At 48.3% G+C, this 12219-nt stretch overlaps 10 non-coding genes across 10 annotated transcripts; all 10 read right to left on the bottom strand.

The window, feature by feature from the left end:
- Positions 1-1020: 1020 nt before the first annotated feature.
- TRNAV-UAC (transfer RNA valine (anticodon UAC)) lies at positions 1021-1093 on the bottom strand. The gene has a single exon. It is a non-coding gene; the product is annotated as a tRNA-Val (tRNA).
- Positions 1094-1537: 444 nt separating this feature from the next.
- Positions 1538-1609, bottom strand: TRNAP-UGG (transfer RNA proline (anticodon UGG)). The gene has a single exon. It is a non-coding gene; the product is annotated as a tRNA-Pro (tRNA).
- Positions 1610-2945: 1336 nt separating this feature from the next.
- TRNAV-AAC (transfer RNA valine (anticodon AAC)) lies at positions 2946-3018 on the bottom strand. Its single transcript has one exon. It is a non-coding gene; the product is annotated as a tRNA-Val (tRNA).
- A 1521-nt stretch (positions 3019-4539) lies between these two features.
- TRNAV-UAC (transfer RNA valine (anticodon UAC)) lies at positions 4540-4612 on the bottom strand. The gene has a single exon. It is a non-coding gene; the product is annotated as a tRNA-Val (tRNA).
- Positions 4613-5056: 444 nt separating this feature from the next.
- On the bottom strand, positions 5057-5128 carry TRNAP-UGG (transfer RNA proline (anticodon UGG)). The gene has a single exon. It is a non-coding gene; the product is annotated as a tRNA-Pro (tRNA).
- Positions 5129-6464: 1336 nt separating this feature from the next.
- TRNAV-AAC (transfer RNA valine (anticodon AAC)) lies at positions 6465-6537 on the bottom strand. The gene has a single exon. It is a non-coding gene; the product is annotated as a tRNA-Val (tRNA).
- Positions 6538-8058: 1521 nt separating this feature from the next.
- Positions 8059-8131, bottom strand: TRNAV-UAC (transfer RNA valine (anticodon UAC)). Its single transcript has one exon. It is a non-coding gene; the product is annotated as a tRNA-Val (tRNA).
- Positions 8132-8575: 444 nt separating this feature from the next.
- TRNAP-UGG (transfer RNA proline (anticodon UGG)) lies at positions 8576-8647 on the bottom strand. The gene has a single exon. It is a non-coding gene; the product is annotated as a tRNA-Pro (tRNA).
- Positions 8648-9983: 1336 nt separating this feature from the next.
- Positions 9984-10056, bottom strand: TRNAV-AAC (transfer RNA valine (anticodon AAC)). Its single transcript has one exon. It is a non-coding gene; the product is annotated as a tRNA-Val (tRNA).
- Positions 10057-11577: 1521 nt separating this feature from the next.
- On the bottom strand, positions 11578-11650 carry TRNAV-UAC (transfer RNA valine (anticodon UAC)). Its single transcript has one exon. It is a non-coding gene; the product is annotated as a tRNA-Val (tRNA).
- Between the last annotated feature and the right edge of the window lie 569 nt (positions 11651-12219).

Below are 12219 nucleotides of genomic sequence, written 5' to 3'. Positions count from 1 at the left end.
TGCACATGGTTCTCTCTTCTGCAATATGACTAGAGTCATTTCCATGGTCGTCATCGAACATGACATAAAACGCCTATATCCTTTAGACCTTTTGGCCCATAATTACAAGAGGATGACTGAGTGAGACGCTCTGCCAAATTTGGCAGCCTCGCACTCAGTCATTTTCAAAATGCAGGGAAGCGCCGTATTTAGTAGAATACAGCGCACCCCTGTGCTTCCCTCTGCGCCAGCTCTAAATTAGCTGCCGAGCACCAACGCAGCCATCCTTGCGCCATGGTACAAGGATGGCTGCGTGGAGGGGGAAATTGTTTTTGTTCAGGAAGGCACACCTTCCTGCACAACAGAAATCTTCAGTGGCGATATGTTCGTGCAGCACACATAGAAAGAGCAAAAATGAGGAGAAATGAAAACATTTCTGCTCGTTTCTCCACTATAACGACACCCATTGTATGGCGCTTGGATTTTGGCGCTGCCACAGATTTACAAAAACTCGTAAAACTGGAGCAGCATCAAAATGCTATGGTGTTGCAGTGGCCCACCCAGAGCAACGCCCATTGCACGCCCCTTCCAGGGAAAGGGCTGCGTGTGAAGGGGCCGTATTTACAAGGTGGTGTTAAGCCACAAAACGTGGTTGAACGGCGTCTTGTAAATACGGCACAGTACATAGTGCCAACGGGGCGTCACTAAAGATGATGTGCCGGTGGCGATAGGGCCTTGTAAGTCTGGCCCTTTCTTTGCTCAAGGTGTATGTTCTTGGTGAAGGTAGGAAAGCCATTTTCGCTCTCATACCTTCCTTCCTTGGCTGGCTTGACCACAGTAGGCCCAGGCTTCAATGGAAAGGTCAAAAAGGGAGCAACTGACTGCCGTAAGGTGTATCGTCTTCTCTTGGTGAGTTGAGACCGATGCCCTTGGAGCGTAGTACCTCACGATGGTGAGGGATAGACACAGCCTCTTTAATTTCAATTTACCTGTCAGGTGAGGTGGTAAATGCAAATAATGTGATAAAGCACAGCAACTTGCTGTTTCTGCCTGGCCTCGAACCAGGGACCTTTCGCGTGTAAGGCGAACGTGATAACCACTACACTACAGAAACAGACATGCCTGCTTATTTGCTTCATGTGGCTATGCATTGGACTGGAACCACTGCACTGGAAACAGACACACCTGCTTTCTTTATGTGGCTATGCTTTGGACTGGAATGCAAGGACTAAGGGACAATATTCATGACGCTCAAAGCTGAGCCTTTCTGACAGGATCTCTTCCTTTGGAAGAAAGGAACTGGGATCACTTTCATTCCAAGAGGTGATTTCAAAACCAGCCCTGCAATTACTTTGGAGAAGCACTGTGCATTTCATGTTCCAACGAGAAGTGCTGCTCCAACACAAAAAAGCAGTTAGAAAGAAATCCCGCACTCCTTCATCATGCCGAACTGCCTCGACACCAGTAGAAAGCATGCAATGCATTCCACCATGGCATCTTACAAGAGTGGAAAGCAGAAATACTCCTGTTTAAAAACAGATCGAACCTATGAAGGCACGGGCTCGTCCGGGATTTGAACCCGGGACCTCTCACACCCAAAGCGAGAATCATACCCCTAGACCAACGAGCCTGCTGCTGCAAAAGCCTTTCAAACATCTTCTGAAGTGTCTTTGTGAAAAAGCAGGGCCACTTGGAGACTCTCCTTCTAAGCGTGCCATAGCAATTGATGTTTTGTGCCAAGGGTTTTTTTTTTGCCTCTAGCAAGGCAAGAGGTAGTCAAGAAGCCCTATGCTAGCAAGCTGAACTGTGGCGCTGATGAGAAAAGCAGACCCTTTCTGGTAGTTGTACGCCTCCGCAGGACCTGGGCCCTTGCACCGTAGACTTCCAGACCAGAAGCACTGAAGGGCCTGCCATCTCTTGCGCCTGAGCCAGAGGAGCATGCCTCTTGTATTCAAGCACAATTGCTCGCTCAGTGCTCGATCAGGCGAGATTTATATGAGTGCCTCACAGGCCTGAAACACTCACCTGGGAGACGCGGGGTGGCTGAATTCCCAGAATGGCCTTCGATAGGAAAATCACCTCCTTTCCTCCCGACTCATTTCAGAATTGGGTGAAAATCGCAAGACAGTGTTCAGGGGTGCATGGGTACTGCCTACTCCCAGCTGCCTCTCTGTCTTCTTCATGTTAATTTCAAGTCACAAGGAGGGACCATTGCCATTCTGCTCCGCCCACCTAACCAGGAAACCCAGGTTGAGCTTGTCTGCCTGTTGTTGTTGCAGGGGCAGTGCCTTCTCTGCCCAAAAGTGGCAGGAGAGCCTCACTTCAAACGATGGAATCAACTGCTTAAGTAGAAACCAGCATGGTAGTTACAGTGATAAGGTGCAGCTCTAACAGAAGGCGTGACTGAGATGCCCCTTCCAGAAATACATGGAATGCTGATTGAGGGCCCAGCCGGAGGGTTGGTGGATTTCTTTTCATATGCTACAGCAGCTTGCAAAGATAGTGTTGTGGGGAGCTGGCTGTGCAAGCAGAGGAAGATTTAAGGGCAGAAAATAGACCTATCAGAAGTGCGATATGAACCCACAACTACATGAGCAAACCAGGATGCTTAGCTTAACTGAAGATCAAGCTCTCTTGAGGCTGCCGCCTTAGACCACTCGGCCATCCTGACAGCTGAGTCTGTGTTTAGGTCTGACTCCTCAGTCTGCACTTGTCGATGCTGCCGCTTGCAATGTTCCTATCAAGGTGACAGGTTTAAAGGCCCCACAATATAACATGGCCAAGAAAAAAAAAAGTAAAAAACAGAATAAGAAAGCAGGCCCATGCACGACTACGCAAAGATGCAGATAACTTTTTACCGGCCTGCAATAGTAATACAAGTTTTACACAGGTCACAAGTTTTTAAAGGCCATCCCTGAGTGAGACTAAGCTTTTAGGGAGCAAACACAAAAGCAGACACTGCCCATTGTTTCTGCCCAGTCTCGAACCGGGGACCTTTCGCGTGTTAGGCGAACGTGATAACCACTACACTACAGAAACAAGCATGAGGGCTTGACTGAAGGAGCAAAATTCCCCTCATATGTTTGCCCGATTGCCTCTATACTTGATCAGCAGTTGCTCGCAAAGCGAGGAGTAAGTGTGAAAATTGCAGCGTTGTCAGCCAGCAAGCGTACACTCAGATGTACTGAAAAGTCACAGCTGCGGGTAGAGACAAATATCTGATGCCTAAATGCCTGAAACCAGAGCCTGTGAAAGCATCACACAGAGCACACTGAAAGCAAGCAGGAAGGAAGCCAAGGCATGGTGATCCTTTTTTTCTCCTGAGGCTAAAAATATTTTGCACAACAGTGCTTTGAGTGGAATGAGGAATCTTCAAGCTTTGTGTATTTTGAGTAAAATTTGTGTGTTTTCTGCTAAAAAGGGTGTGTTGGGGATTTGGACCCGGACACCAACGAGCGAGGGCACAGAAGCACCACTGCTCAGACCCTGCTCCTAGGGTTGAGGGCAGAGAGTGGGCGAATACATCGCAAGGCAAGAAAATGCACATGGTTCTCTCTTCTGCAATATGACTAGAGTCATTTCCATGGTCGTCATCGAACATGACATAAAACGCCTCTATCCTTTAGACCTTTTGGCCCATAATTACAAGAGGATGACTGAGTGAGACGCTCTGCCAAATTTGGCAGCCTCGCACTCAGTCATTTTCAAAATGCAGGGAAGCGCCGTATTTAGTAGAATACAGCGCACCCCTGTGCTTCCCTCTGCGCCAGCTCTAAATTAGCTGCCGAGCACCAACGCAGCCATCCTTGCGCCATGGTACAAGGATGGCTGCGTGGAGGGGGAAATTGTTTTTGTTCAGGAAGGCACACCTTCCTGCACAACAGAAATCTTCAGTGGCGATATGTTCGTGCAGCACACATAGAAAGAGCAAAAATGAGGAGAAATGAAAACATTTCTGCTCGTTTCTCCACTATAACGACACCCATTGTATGGCGCTTGGATTTTGGCGCTGCCACAGATTTACAAAAACTCGTAAAACTGGAGCAGCATCAAAATGCTATGGTGTTGCAGTGGCCCACCCAGAGCAACGCCCATTGCACGCCCCTTCCAGGGAAAGGGCTGCGTGTGAAGGGGCCGTATTTACAAGGTGGTGTTAAGCCACAAAACGTGGTTGAACGGCGTCTTGTAAATACGGCACAGTACATAGTGCCACCGGGGCGTCACTAAAGATGATGTGCCGGTGGCGATAGGGCCTTGTAAGTCTGGCCCTTTCTTTGCTCAAGGTGTATGTTCTTGGTGAAGGTAGGAAAGCCATTTTCGCTCTCATACCTTCCTTCCTTGGCTGGCTTGACCACAGTAGGCCCAGGCTTCAATGGAAAGGTCAAAAAGGGAGCAACTGACTGCCGTAAGGTGTATCGTCTTCTCTTGGTGAGTTGAGACCGATGCCCTTGGAGCGTAGTACCTCACGATGGTGAGGGATAGACACAGCCTCTTTAATTTCAATTTACCTGTCAGGTGAGGTGGTAAATGCAAATAATGTGATAAAGCACAGCAACTTGCTGTTTCTGCCTGGCCTCGAACCAGGGACCTTTCGCGTGTAAGGCGAACGTGATAACCACTACACTACAGAAACAGACATGCCTGCTTATTTGCTTCATGTGGCTATGCATTGGACTGGAACCACTGCACTGGAAACAGACACACCTGCTTTCTTTATGTGGCTATGCTTTGGACTGGAATGCAAGGACTAAGGGACAATATTCATGACGCTCAAAGCTGAGCCTTTCTGACAGGATCTCTTCCTTTGGAAGAAAGGAACTGGGATCACTTTCATTCCAAGAGGTGATTTCAAAACCAGCCCTGCAATTACTTTGGAGAAGCACTGTGCATTTCATGTTCCAACGAGAAGTGCTGCTCCAACACAAAAAAGCAGTTAGAAAGAAATCCCGCACTCCTTCATCATGCCGAACTGCCTCGACACCAGTAGAAAGCATGCAATGCATTCCACCATGGCATCTTACAAGAGTGGAAAGCAGAAATACTCCTGTTTAAAAACAGATCGAACCTATGAAGGCACGGGCTCGTCCGGGATTTGAACCCGGGACCTCTCACACCCAAAGCGAGAATCATACCCCTAGACCAACAAGCCTGCTGCTGCAAAAGCCTTTCAAACATCTTCTGAAGTGTCTTTGTGAAAAAGCAGGGCCACTTGGAGACTCTCCTTCTAAGCGTGCCATAGCAATTGATGTTTTGTGCCAAGGGTTTTTTTTTTGCCTCTAGCAAGGCAAGAGGTAGTCAAGAAGCCCTATGCTAGCAAGCTGAACTGTGGCGCTGATGAGAAAAGCAGACCCTTTCTGGTAGTTGTACGCCTCCGCAGGACCTGGGCCCTTGCACCGTAGACTTCCAGACCAGAAGCACTGAAGGGCCTGCCATCTCTTGCGCCTGAGCCAGAGGAGCATGCCTCTTGTATTCAAGCACAATTGCTCGCTCAGTGCTCGATCAGGCGAGATTTATATGAGTGCCTCACAGGCCTGAAACACTCACCTGGGAGACGCGGGGTGGCTGAATTCCCAGAATGGCCTTCGATAGGAAAATCACCTCCTTTCCTCCCGACTCATTTCAGAATTGGGTGAAAATCGCAAGACAGTGTTCAGGGGTGCATGGGTACTGCCTACTCCCAGCTGCCTCTCTGTCTTCTTCATGTTAATTTCAAGTCACAAGGAGGGACCATTGCCATTCTGCTCCGCCCACCTAACCAGGAAACCCAGGTTGAGCTTGTCTGCCTGTTGTTGTTGCAGGGGCAGTGCCTTCTCTGCCCAAAAGTGGCAGGAGAGCCTCACTTCAAACGATGGAATCAACTGCTTAAGTAGAAACCAGCATGGTAGTTACAGTGATAAGGTGCAGCTCTAACAGAAGGCGTGACTGAGATGCCCCTTCCAGAAATACATGGAATGCTGATTGAGGGCCCAGCCGGAGGGTTGGTGGATTTCTTTTCATATGCTACAGCAGCTTGCAAAGATAGTGTTGTGGGGAGCTGGCTGTGCAAGCAGAGGAAGATTTAAGGGCAGAAAATAGACCTATCAGAAGTGCGATATGAACCCACAACTACATGAGCAAACCAGGATGCTTAGCTTAACTGAAGATCAAGCTCTCTTGAGGCTGCCGCCTTAGACCACTCGGCCATCCTGACAGCTGAGTCTGTGTTTAGGTCTGACTCCTCAGTCTGCACTTGTCGATGCTGCCGCTTGCAATGTTCCTATCAAGGTGACAGGTTTAAAGGCCCCACAATATAACATGGCCAAGAAAAAAAAAAGTAAAAAACAGAATAAGAAACCAGGCACATGCACGACTACGCAAAGATGCAGATAACTTTTTACCGGCCTGCAATAGTAATACAAGTTTTACACAGGTCACAAGTTTTTAAAGGCCATCCCTGAGTGAGACTAAGCTTTTAGGGAGCAAACACAAAAGCAGACACTGCCCATTGTTTCTGCCCGGTCTCGAACCGGGGACCTTTCGCGTGTTAGGTGAACGTGATAACCACTACACTACAGAAACAAGCATGAGGGCTTGACTGAAGGAGCAAAATTCCCCTCATATGTTTGCCCGATTGCCTCTATACTTGATCAGCAGTTGCTCGCAAAGCGAGGAGTAAGTGTGAAAATTGCAGCGTTGTCAGCCAGCAAGCGTACACTCAGATGTACTGAAAAGTCACAGCTGCGGGTAGAGACAAATATCTGATGCCTAAATGCCTGAAACCAGAGCCTGTGAAAGCATCACACAGAGCACACTGAAAGCAAGCAGGAAGGAAGCCAAGGCATGGTGATCCTTTTTTTCTCCTGAGGCTAAAAATATTTTGCACAACAATGCTTTGAGTGGAATGAGGAATCTTCAAGCTTTGTGTATTTTGAGTAAAATTTGTGTGTTTTCTGCTAAAAAGGGTGTGTTGGGGATTTGGACCCGGACACCAACGAGCGAGGGCACAGAAGCACCACTGCTCAGACCCTGCTCCTAGGGTTGAGGGCAGAGAGTGGGCGAATACATCGCAAGGCAAGAAAATGCACATGGTTCTCTCTTCTGCAATATGACTAGAGTCATTTCCATGGTCGTCATCGAACATGACATAAAACGCCTCTATCCTTTAGACCTTTTGGCCCATAATTACAAGAGGATGACTGAGTGAGACGCTCTGCCAAATTTGGCAGCCTCGCACTCAGTCATTTTCAAAATGCAGGGAAGCGCCGTATTTAGTAGAATACAGCGCACCCCTGTGCTTCCCTCTGCGCCAGCTCTAAATTAGCTGCCGAGCACCAACGCAGCCATCCTTGCGCCATGGTACAAGGATGGCTGCGTGGAGGGGGAAATTGTTTTTGTTCAGGAAGGCACACCTTCCTGCACAACAGAAATCTTCAGTGGCGATATGTTCGTGCAGCACACATAGAAAGAGCAAAAATGAGGAGAAATGAAAACATTTCTGCTCGTTTCTCCACTATAACGACACCCATTGTATGGCGCTTGGATTTTGGCGCTGCCACAGATTTACAAAAACTCGTAAAACTGGAGCAGCATCAAAATGCTATGGTGTTGCAGTGGCCCACCCAGAGCAACGCCCATTGCACGCCCCTTCCAGGGAAAGGGCTGCGTGTGAAGGGGCCGTATTTACAAGGTGGTGTTAAGCCACAAAACGTGGTTGAACGGCGTCTTGTAAATACGGCACAGTACATAGTGCCACCGGGGCGTCACTAAAGATGATGTGCTGGTGGCGATAGGGCCTTGTAAGTCTGGCCCTTTCTTTGCTCAAGGTGTATGTTCTTGGTGAAGGTAGGAAAGCCATTTTCGCTCTCATACCTTCCTTCCTTGGCTGGCTTGACCACAGTAGGCCCAGGCTTCAATGGAAAGGTCAAAAAGGGAGCAACTGACTGCCGTAAGGTGTATCGTCTTCTCTTGGTGAGTTGAGACCGATGCCCTTGGAGCGTAGTACCTCACGATGGTGAGGGATAGACACAGCCTCTTTAATTTCAATTTACCTGTCAGGTGAGGTGGTAAATGCAAATAATGTGATAAAGCACAGCAACTTGCTGTTTCTGCCTGGCCTCGAACCAGGGACCTTTCGCGTGTAAGGCGAACGTGATAACCACTACACTACAGAAACAGACATGCCTGCTTATTTGCTTCATGTGGCTATGCATTGGACTGGAACCACTGCACTGGAAACAGACACACCTGCTTTCTTTATGTGGCTATGCTTTGGACTGGAATGCAAGGACTAAGGGACAATATTCATGACGCTCAAAGCTGAGCCTTTCTGACAGGATCTCTTCCTTTGGAAGAAAGGAACTGGGATCACTTTCATTCCAAGAGGTGATTTCAAAACCAGCCCTGCAATTACTTTGGAGAAGCACTGTGCATTTCATGTTCCAACGAGAAGTGCTGCTCCAACACAAAAAAGCAGTTAGAAAGAAATCCCGCACTCCTTCATCATGCCGAACTGCCTCGACACCAGTAGAAAGCATGCAATGCATTCCACCATGGCATCTTACAAGAGTGGAAAGCAGAAATACTCCTGTTTAAAAACAGATCGAACCTATGAAGGCACGGGCTCGTCCGGGATTTGAACCCGGGACCTCTCACACCCAAAGCGAGAATCATACCCCTAGACCAACAAGCCTGCTACTGCAAAAGCCTTTCAAACATCTTCTGAAGTGTCTTTGTGAAAAAGCAGGGCCACTTGGAGACTCTCCTTCTAAGCGTGCCATAGCAATTGATGTTTTGTGCCAAGGGTTTTTTTTTTGCCTCTAGCAAGGCAAGAGGTAGTCAAGAAGCCCTATGCTAGCAAGCTGAACTGTGGCGCTGATGAGAAAAGCAGACCCTTTCTGGTAGTTGTACGCCTCCGCAGGACCTGGGCCCTTGCACCGTAGACTTCCAGACCAGAAGCACTGAAGGGCCTGCCATCTCTTGCGCCTGAGCCAGAGGAGCATGCCTCTTGTATTCAAGCACAATTGCTCGCTCAGTGCTCGATCAGGCGAGATTTATATGAGTGCCTCACAGGCCTGAAACACTCACCTGGGAGACGCGGGGTGGCTGAATTCCCAGAATGGCCTTCGATAGGAAAATCACCTCCTTTCCTCCCGACTCATTTCAGAATTGGGTGAAAATCGCAAGACAGTGTTCAGGGGTGCATGGGTACTGCCTACTCCCAGCTGCCTCTCTGTCTTCTTCATGTTAATTTCAAGTCACAAGGAGGGACCATTGCCATTCTGCTCCGCCCACCTAACCAGGAAACCCAGGTTGAGCTTGTCTGCCTGTTGTTGTTGCAGGGGCAGTGCCTTCTCTGCCCAAAAGTGGCAGGAGAGCCTCACTTCAAACGATGGAATCAACTGCTTAAGTAGAAACCAGCATGGTAGTTACAGTGATAAGGTGCAGCTCTAACAGAAGGCGTGACTGAGATGCCCCTTCCAGAAATACATGGAATGCTGATTGAGGGCCCAGCCGGAGGGTTGGTGGATTTCTTTTCATATGCTACAGCAGCTTGCAAAGATAGTGTTGTGGGGAGCTGGCTGTGCAAGCAGAGGAAGATTTAAGGGCAGAAAATAGACCTATCAGAAGTGCGATATGAACCCACAACTACATGAGCAAACCAGGATGCTTAGCTTAACTGAAGATCAAGCTCTCTTGAGGCTGCCGCCTTAGACCACTCGGCCATCCTGACAGCTGAGTCTGTGTTTAGGTCTGACTCCTCAGTCTGCACTTGTCGATGCTGCCGCTTGCAATGTTCCTATCAAGGTGACAGGTTTAAAGGCCCCACAATATAACATGGCCAAGAAAAAAAAAAGTAAAAAACAGAATAAGAAACCAGGCACATGCACGACTACGCAAAGATGCAGATAACTTTTTACCGGCCTGCAATAGTAATACAAGTTTTACACAGGTCACAAGTTTTTAAAGGCCATCCCTGAGTGAGACTAAGCTTTTAGGGAGCAAACACAAAAGCAGACACTGCCCATTGTTTCTGCCCGGTCTCGAACCGGGGACCTTTCGCGTGTTAGGTGAACGTGATAACCACTACACTACAGAAACAAGCATGAGGGCTTGACTGAAGGAGCAAAATTCCCCTCATATGTTTGCCCGATTGCCTCTATACTTGATCAGCAGTTGCTCGCAAAGCGAGGAGTAAGTGTGAAAATTGCAGCGTTGTCAGCCAGCAAGCGTACACTCAGATGTACTGAAAAGTCACAGCTGCGGGTAGAGACAAATATCTGATGCCTAAATGCCTGAAACCAGAGCCTGTGAAAGCATCACACAGAGCACACTGAAAGCAAGCAGGAAGGAAGCCAAGGCATGGTGATCCTTTTTTTCTCCTGAGGCTAAAAATATTTTGCACAACAATGCTTTGAGTGGAATGAGGAATCTTCAAGCTTTGTGTATTTTGAGTAAAATTTGTGTGTTTTCTGCTAAAAAGGGTGTGTTGGGGATTTGGACCCGGACACCAACGAGCGAGGGCACAGAAGCACCACTGCTCAGACCCTGCTCCTAGGGTTGAGGGCAGAGAGTGGGCGAATACATCGCAAGGCAAGAAAATGCACATGGTTCTCTCTTCTGCAATATGACTAGAGTCATTTCCATGGTCGTCATCGAACATGACATAAAACGCCTCTATCCTTTAGACCTTTTGGCCCATAATTACAAGAGGATGACTGAGTGAGACGCTCTGCCAAATTTGGCAGCCTCGCACTCAGTCATTTTCAAAATGCAGGGAAGCGCCGTATTTAGTAGAATACAGCGCACCCCTGTGCTTCCCTCTGCGCCAGCTCTAAATTAGCTGCCGAGCACCAACGCAGCCATCCTTGCGCCATGGTACAAGGATGGCTGCGTGGAGGGGGAAATTGTTTTTGTTCAGGAAGGCACACCTTCCTGCACAACAGAAATCTTCAGTGGCGATATGTTCGTGCAGCACACATAGAAAGAGCAAAAATGAGGAGAAATGAAAACATTTCTGCTCGTTTCTCCACTATAACGACACCCATTGTATGGCGCTTGGATTTTGGCGCTGCCACAGATTTACAAAAACTCGTAAAACTGGAGCAGCATCAAAATGCTATGGTGTTGCAGTGGCCCACCCAGAGCAACGCCCATTGCACGCCCCTTCCAGGGAAAGGGCTGCGTGTGAAGGGGCCGTATTTACAAGGTGGTGTTAAGCCACAAAACGTGGTTGAACGGCGTCTTGTAAATACGGCACAGTACATAGTGCCACCGGGGCGTCACTAAAGATGATGTGCCGGTGGCGATAGGGCCTTGTAAGTCTGGCCCTTTCTTTGCTCAAGGTGTATGTTCTTGGTGAAGGTAGGAAAGCCATTTTCGCTCTCATACCTTCCTTCCTTGGCTGGCTTGACCACAGTAGGCCCAGGCTTCAATGGAAAGGTCAAAAAGGGAGCAACTGACTGCCGTAAGGTGTATCGTCTTCTCTTGGTGAGTTGAGACCGATGCCCTTGGAGCGTAGTACCTCACGATGGTGAGGGATAGACACAGCCTCTTTAATTTCAATTTACCTGTCAGGTGAGGTGGTAAATGCAAATAATGTGATAAAGCACAGCAACTTGCTGTTTCTGCCTGGCCTCGAACCAGGGACCTTTCGCGTGTAAGGCGAACGTGATAACCACTACACTACAGAAACAGACATGCCTGCTTATTTGCTTCATGTGGCTATGCATTGGACTGGAACCACTGCACTGGAAACAGACACACCTGCTTTCTTTATGTGGCTATGCTTTGGACTGGAATGCAAGGACTAAGGGACAATATTCATGACGCTCAAAGCTGAGCCTTTCTGACAGGATCTCTTCCTTTGGAAGAAAGGAACTGGGATCACTTTCATTCCAAGAGGTGATTTCAAAACCAGCCCTGCAATTACTTTGGAGAAGCACTGTGCATTTCATGTTCCAACGAGAAGTGCTGCTCCAACACAAAAAAGCAGTTAGAAAGAAATCCCGCACTCCTTCATCATGCCGAACTGCCTCGACACCAGTAGAAAGCATGCAATGCATTCCACCATGGCATCTTACAAGAGTGGAAAGCAGAAATACTCCTGTTTAAAAACAGATCGAACCTATGAAGGCACGGGCTCGTCCGGGATTTGAACCCGGGACCTCTCACACCCAAAGCGAGAATCATAACCCTAGACCAACGAGCCTGCTGCTGCAAAAGCCTTTCAAACATCTTCTGAAGTGTCTTTGTGAAAAAGCA

This window comes from Pleurodeles waltl, chromosome 10 (genome assembly GCF_031143425.1).
Source record: "Pleurodeles waltl isolate 20211129_DDA chromosome 10, aPleWal1.hap1.20221129, whole genome shotgun sequence".
NCBI classification, from domain to species: domain Eukaryota; kingdom Metazoa; phylum Chordata; class Amphibia; order Caudata; family Salamandridae; genus Pleurodeles; species Pleurodeles waltl.
Note: the sequence above shows the minus strand (reverse complement) of the source record. Positions and strands in the feature narration are given on the sequence as shown.